The sequence below is a fragment of the Marmota marmota genome, unplaced genomic scaffold, assembly GCF_001458135.2.
Source record: "Marmota marmota marmota unplaced genomic scaffold, marMar, whole genome shotgun sequence".
Taxonomy (NCBI): domain Eukaryota; kingdom Metazoa; phylum Chordata; class Mammalia; order Rodentia; family Sciuridae; genus Marmota; species Marmota marmota.
The window spans coordinates 1,889,175-1,896,041 of NW_026000079.1; the positions used below are offsets into that span (position 1 = coordinate 1,889,175).

The 6,867-nt window shown below is 55.5% G+C and overlaps 1 protein-coding gene across 5 annotated transcripts in view; it reads right to left on the minus strand.

The window, feature by feature from the left end:
* Positions 1 to 6,699, minus strand: part of Sema4a (semaphorin 4A) — a 26,343-nt gene extending 19,644 nt beyond the window's left edge. The window contains exon 1 of one of the 5 annotated variants that reach the window (XM_048814698.1): positions 6,577 to 6,699. The gene's annotated coding sequence lies outside the window, so the exon portion shown is untranslated. Of the gene's footprint in view, positions 1 to 465; positions 489 to 739; positions 986 to 4,707; positions 4,796 to 5,959; positions 5,985 to 6,576 lie in introns of those variants that run through there. The other 4 variants (XM_048814699.1, XM_048814697.1, XM_015502734.2 and 1 more) reach the window with 4 other exon arrangements.
* Positions 6,700 to 6,867: the final 168 nt, after the last annotated feature.

Below are 6,867 nucleotides of genomic sequence, written 5' to 3' on the forward strand. Positions count from 1 at the left end.
TTTTTATTTTTTTTTTTTTTTTTTTTTTTGGCACCAGGCATTGAACCCAGGGGTGCTTAACCACTGAGCCATATCCTCAGCCCTTAAAAAAATAATTATATATTACACACACACACACACACACACACACATATATATAATCTAGAGAAAGGGTCTCACTGAGTTGCTTAGGGCCTCACTAAATTGCTCACTACTGGCTTTGAACTCTTGATCCTCCTGCCTCAGCCTCCCGAGCTGCTGGGATTACAGGCGTGGGCCACCGCGCCTGGCTGCTTCAATGATTCTTGCCTTATTCTCGGGGAAGTCTTTGTGTCTTTTCTACCTAGTCTTCCCCTCTCCAAATCATTGCTTGCCCTAGGCAGGGGACTTTCTGGGGAGCAAGTTCCTATACTCAAAATATAGATTCTTTGGACTTGATTCTCCCATCACCTCTAGATCTGTTGACACTCTGTGCCCCGTACTCACCCCGTTCCCAGGCAGGCACCCGGTCTGAGTCAGCCTGCTCTCACCGCTCCCCCAGCCCCAGGGGGCTCAGGGTCTCTGACTCGGAGCCCACCTGGCCCTCATCTTCCGGGGAGGTGATGCCAGTCCATCAGCCAGCTTGGCTACCAGTATTTCCTGAGGGGAGGCCTGGGTGGCAGTGTCCCCTTTCTGTCTTATCTCTCTGCTCCTGCTGGGGCCTCCCTGGGGCTCTGCTGCACACTCCCCCAAGATCACCAATCCCGGTCGCCCCTCTCACCTCACATCCCCTGGGACCAGCCACAGCGGGAACCCCCAGTGGCAGACTCGGGGTGGGGATGCCACCCCAGAGAAAGAAGGAGGAGGTTCCCAGGCCCCGGAGGCAGGGGAGAGAAGGCTCAGCCCGGCTGGAATGGGAGCACGGTCCTCCAGGCACCCATCGTCCCAAAGCCAGCGCCCCAAAGCCAGCGCAGGAGTCCTGGCCAGGGAAACCAGAATTTCCACCTCGAGTTGTGACAGATCCTGGCTTGGGCGGAAGTCAGTGGGTTGGGAGGGGAAAAAGAAAACCTCTCGGCCTCCCAGGAGACACACCTCTCTCCCTCCCTCCCTCCCGCCCGCTCGCCTCTTGCCTCAATCTATCCAGAAAGTTGAAAAGGCCCTTCTGGGTCACTTCAGTGATTCTCCTGCCTCTCTATCCAGCCAGTCTAACCAGCCCAGCTGTGGTTTCTCCTGCCCAAGATTTCCCAGATAGGAGACGTGGTATCATGGTCTTTCATATTCCTCTTTTCACTTACCCATACGGTGGGGGCCTTACCACAACCTACACACTGGGAAGTCCCTATAGCAGTCTGACCTTCAAACTCCCACTTTTGGTTGAGCCACTATTTTTTATTCTATTTATTTATTTATTCCTGATTGAACACAGGAGCACTCTTCCACTGAGCTACATCCCCAGTCCATTTTTTTTGGGGGGGTACCGGTATTGAACCCAGGGATGCTTAACCACTAACTAAGCCATATCCCCATTCCTTTTAAAATATTTTCTTTAGAGACAAGGTCTCGCTGAGTTGCTTAGGCCTCACTAAATTGCTGAGCCTGGCTTTGAACTCATGATCCTCCTGCCTCAGTTTCCTGAGCTGCTGGGATTACAGGCGTGCGCCACAATGCCGGGCTCCCCAGTCCCTTTTTTATTTTGAGATAGGGTCTTGCTAAGTTGTCCAGAATTGCCTAGCAATTGAGATCCTCCTGCCTCAGCCTCCCGAGTTGCTAGGATTACAGGTGTGTACCACCAATGCCCAGCAAGCCCACAATCTTTAAAAGATGAAAACAATTGTATTAGGCTCTTATTCATGACTTTGCTGAGGAAGTCCCTCCTGTAATGTAATCGCCATCATTCTCGGGAAGCATTGGGCCAGTGGGGAGCCCAGGAAATTTCCCGTCTGAGCTCATGTTTAATGAAATACACTTCTGAGGCACCCAGCCCCTAATGGTGGCTGTTCATTCCTCTGTAAAGACTCCAGGGGGACCTCATAATGCAGGGTTAATGAGGCACTGTGGCCTATAAAGTGAGGAGGCTCCTGCCCACTCAGCCAGGTCAGCTGACTACAGGTTAAAGAGCACAGATGTCCCAAGGCCAGTCCAACTCCAATAAATAATCCACCTCCATCTTAAGTGCACATTCCTCACTACCAGGAAGTCCTTCCTGTAGTTTAACTCCCATCCCTCTTGCCACAGCACCAGTCGACTGGGGATACAGCCCACTACTTCGTAAAATTCCCTGTCAGACCCCACTTGGCCATCTTTCTTCTCTTCCTGCTCCCATCATCTCTCAGTTCCCCAGGGCTTGGTTTCACACAGACCCCTCCTGACCATCCTTTCTGTCAGACTTGCATAAGACTCCTGCGAAGTCTCTTGGAGGCTGATTGCCAGATCTCTGCCAGGCTCTCAAAATCAAAGGAAACTTCCATTCTCCTGACCCCATTTGCAAAGGCTCCTTGACCCCCCCAGCTCAGATTTGGGAAGCCAACCTGCCCCAAGGCCTTCTCCATTTGAGCAGATTAGCTTATCTGGGTCACAGGGAGGAGATCTGATGGGGAACCAGAGGCGGGGAGTTCCAGTGCCACACTCCTCCCCGTCTGGTGCTCTATTCCCGCCTCTCTGGCGGTGGAAGACTCAATACCCTGTACTACTTCCTCCTTGCAAGACCCAGGATTCCCCTTCAAACCAGACCTCCTCTCCCCAGCCCCTCCATCCCACTTGGAGAGTGGTACTGTTGACTTCTGGGTCCTGCCAGTAATTTCAGCAGGTCACTGCCACCACAATCCCATTTTATTTTACTTATTTATTCTTGCAGTACTGGGGACTGAATTCAGGGGTGCTTTACTACTGAGCTTTTTTTTTTTTTTTTGAGGCAGGGTCTCACTAAGTTGCCCAGGCTGGCCTTGAACTTGCAATCTTCCTGCCTCGGCTTCCAGAGTTGCTAGTTACAGATGAGCACCCCCATGCCGGGTCACAATTCCATTTTTTTAAATTTGTTTTATTTATTTATTTTTCAGTTCTGGAGCTCAAACCCATGGCTCGTGCATGCTAGGCAAACATTACCAATAATCTAACACAATCCCATTTTAGAGAGAAGAAAAGTGAGGATCAAGGAGGTGACATAACTAGAAGCCAAGTTAAATTCAGCTCTACTTCATTCAGAAGCTAATTCCTTAGCTTTACAGTCTCCCTGGAGCCCTGCTCCCTCAGTCCACCCCCTCCCCCCTCATCCCCCCCCCCCAAGGAAACTCAGTTCAGAGCCACTTGGAAGGAGAAGGTAAGTGTGGGGGGTGGGAGATAGCAAGCTCTATCTCAACTAAAAAACAGTATCTCCGGGGTGATTCCTGATTCAGAGAGAACAGAAACCTACCTAAAGAGAGGCCATCACACCTCCTTGCCTCCCACCATCACCCCCTACCTCCACAAGGGCCTTCAGGTCTAGTTCTGGCAGAGAGCCCAATGGGAAGGAGGGGCACTCTGCCCCAGCAGCGCACCCCTCCCACCGGAGCCTCTGAAGTCAGATTCAAAGTCTCACAGGTTGCAGCTGGCAGAGCCCACGGCCAAGGCCAGCGTCAAGGATGCATGACCAGTACAGTCATACCGTCCCTGTGCTCAGAAGGGCCCACGCCTGGCCCAATGCTGTTTTGAAAGTCTTAGTAATTTTTGAACAGGGGACCCACATTTTCATTTCGCACACATTTGGCTGCACAAATCATGCAGCAGGTCCTGCCCACAGGAAGCTCAGAGCCAGCAGGTCCCCACCTCCGCCTCCCTGTACAAATGAGGAAACTGAGGCCGGAGAGGGGAAGCACTCTGGGGCAGCAGGTCAGGTGGGGTGGCAGTGGGTTAGGTGTTCAGGGGACAGGCTGTAGGAGCTATACCATATCCATAGCCCCAATCTAGGGCTTCCCCCCTTATTGCTTCACAAGGCCTAGAGCCCCACCTGGGGACCCCCAGCATGACAATGCTGAGCTCACCCCCCCACACACCCCTGCCAGGGTCCAGCTCCTCCCCAGACTCCTCCTCCACAGCCTTAGACCACAGGCGACAATAGCCCTTTCCTGCCAGGCTTCATTGCCCAGAGTAGAGACCCAGATGTGCAGGCGGAGGCGGGAGGGGAGATGGAGGGATTGCTTCCCACCCTACCCCAGCTACCTGGGAACTTCAACCAACCCCGAGGTCTCCCTGCAGAGCAGGGGCGCCTCACTGAGGGGAGGGCTCCTGGAGTCAGGACCAAAGCCACTCCAGGTCTCACCGATGACCGGGAAGGTTCAGATCCCCCTGGTCCTCCCCCACAGCCTCAGGGGCAGCCCTCAACAGAGCGCGGACTTGGGGAACATCTGCTTCCTGGCTCCCCTTCCTCAGACCCACAGCACTTCCCCTGGCCTGCCTTCTTTTTATGATCACCAGCCAGTCAAATCAACTTATGTGCGTTGAGTGCCTACTGTATGTGGGCACCAGGGGGTTCCCCCGGCATGCCCCCGCCTCTTCCCACCCCAGCCTCCTGCCGCCCACACAGCCAGTGCCTCCTAACCCCTTACCCAGAGCCTCCTGGGTCCCTTGCTCAGCCTGACTAGTGCTGGAAGACTGCGCACGGCATCACACACAATGGCCCGACCCCTCGTCTGCCCCCTCCTCGGGGCAGCGCCAGCCCCAGACAATGGCCCGCCTCCTCCTGAGGACTGTCGCTCAGCTCTCTGGCTCCCTTACCTGGAGCTGGGGAATGCCGCTTCCCTCCCCCTGGAATGCCTGGCGTTCCGACTCCTGGCGCCTGGTCCCTGCCACACCCCCACCCCCATCCCCAACCCCATCCCGCCTCACTGGTCCTTAGTCACCATGGCGACCGCATCTCTAAGTGGGAGGGACTAGAATCTCCCCATATTCTTCCTCCTCCTCCTGATCCCACTGTGCCCCACCTTCTGTGGTTCCTGGATCCACATGTGTGGAGGAGGAGGGGCTCCATGTGGGGGCGAGGCAAGGAGATGGGTCCTCAGCCCCCCATCCTGCTCAGCCCCTTGCCCACCTTCAGGCAGGCACCACTATGCAGATGTTCCCCAGCTGGGTTCCGGGCATCAGCTGGAGTCCATTCCCCTTGATGGCCAGTTTCCCTGGGCTTCTGCTCCCTGGGAATCCCTTCTTATCTAAGCAGTAGGTAGAGGGTTAGGTGGGTCTTTGTGTTCCCTCTCAGTGCTGGTCCTAAGCAACCCTATTACCAGAGTCCCCATCTGTCCCTACAGGGCCTCAACTTCTTCCCTGGTAAGTGAGGAGTTGAGCCAAAAAGTCCCTTTTAGACTGGTCTCTCTCGGCATGCAGAAGGACTGAGAAAAAGGCACCTCTGCCCTGGATCCTGGACCTGGTTGCCTCTAACTTGCTGTGTGAACCCAGGCAGGGCACCTGCCCTCTCTGACTCATGTAAGCAAAAGGTGGCTGATGGCTTTCCTGCCACCTGGGACCAGCCTGGCTCTCTCCAGACTTAATAGTATTTTTAGGAAATAGGAAGTGAGCATATTGCAGCTGCCCTGGGCAGGAGACTTCACAGACCAGCTCTGGTTCCCTCTTAGGTCTAGGTTGCGTGGTGGGTGAGCTTTCCTCCTGGGGTGGGGCAAGGAGGACATGGCATGTGCTGAAAGTGGAAGTGACCTCTGAGCAGAGTCACTATCACAGCCGCCCACGCTTCCTTCCGGGCACTCCATCCTCTCTGCCATTCAGCACCCAGGCCTGGGGGCCTCAGAAAGTGCCGACTTCTTCAGAATCCTCACCCCGGGACAGGGACACGCGGTAACAGGGGGAAAATCATTGGGATCAAGATGGAAGGAATTCAAGAAAACTGTAACAGAAAGAGGAAGGGGGAAAGGCAGAACGCGCCACACCCTCATTGGAAGTCCTTGGGTCCCTGTCTCCATCGTCTTCTCTTTCGGGGAAATGGGGGTCCAGCCTCTGAGGCAGAATTGGAAGGGGCTACCTTTCTGAAACGTCCCAGGGGAGTCTCCTGGTTTCTCCTGGCTCTGCTTCTCTGGGGGTTACCCAGCTGGACTTCAGGGGGGTCTCTCCTGGCCTTGACCTATGGAAGTCCAAACTTCCAGAAAAGAACTCGATGACCCTGCTGAGAGAGCAGGGATTTGGTCCCGGCTGGTGGCGGCCTTGGGGAACCCGCCGCGTGCCCTGGATGCCAGGTCTGCTGTTCCCCGATCCTGGGGTGGAGTGAGCTTTCTGGACACAGCTGATTTCCTCTGGTTTCCTAGCCTCGGTTTCCCCACCTTTGGGAAGACCAGGTGTTCCGCTGTGTCTGACTGTGGAAGGGGGCAGGAAATGGCTGGTGCAGTGGAGCAAATGATGGTCGTGGGGATAATGAAACAGGAGAGTGAGGCTGACTAGGCCCGGGCTCCTGCCCTTTAGGATTTGCCCCTCAAGTTCTCTGCAACTGCCCTTCCCCCCAGCGGAGACCAGGGGGCCACCCCCTACGTTACCCACTGAAGTTGGCACCTAGATACACCAGGTCCATCGCGCAGGAATCTGGTCCCATCCCTGCAGCCCACCCCAGAGAACCCGCTCCCCTCCCCCGCCACTTTCCAGCCTTACCCCCAGCCCAGGAGTGCAGACCCTAACCCCGGCGTCCAAGTCTTCCAGCCGAATGTCTTCGGGGGCAGGGGGCGGAGCCAGGACAGGCAGGGGAGGGGAGGGGGATGCCTGCCAGCCCCCTCTGGTGTCCCAGTTCCCAGGCAGCTCTTAAAGAGACCAAGAAGAATTAGCCAGGGGCGGCTTAAGGGGTGACTGGAGAGGAAAGTAGGTGGTGAGGAAGAGGACAGGATTTTCCAGGGTCCAGAGGGGGGGCCTGGCACCTACCCGCTTCCCCCGGAAGCCCCGAGGACC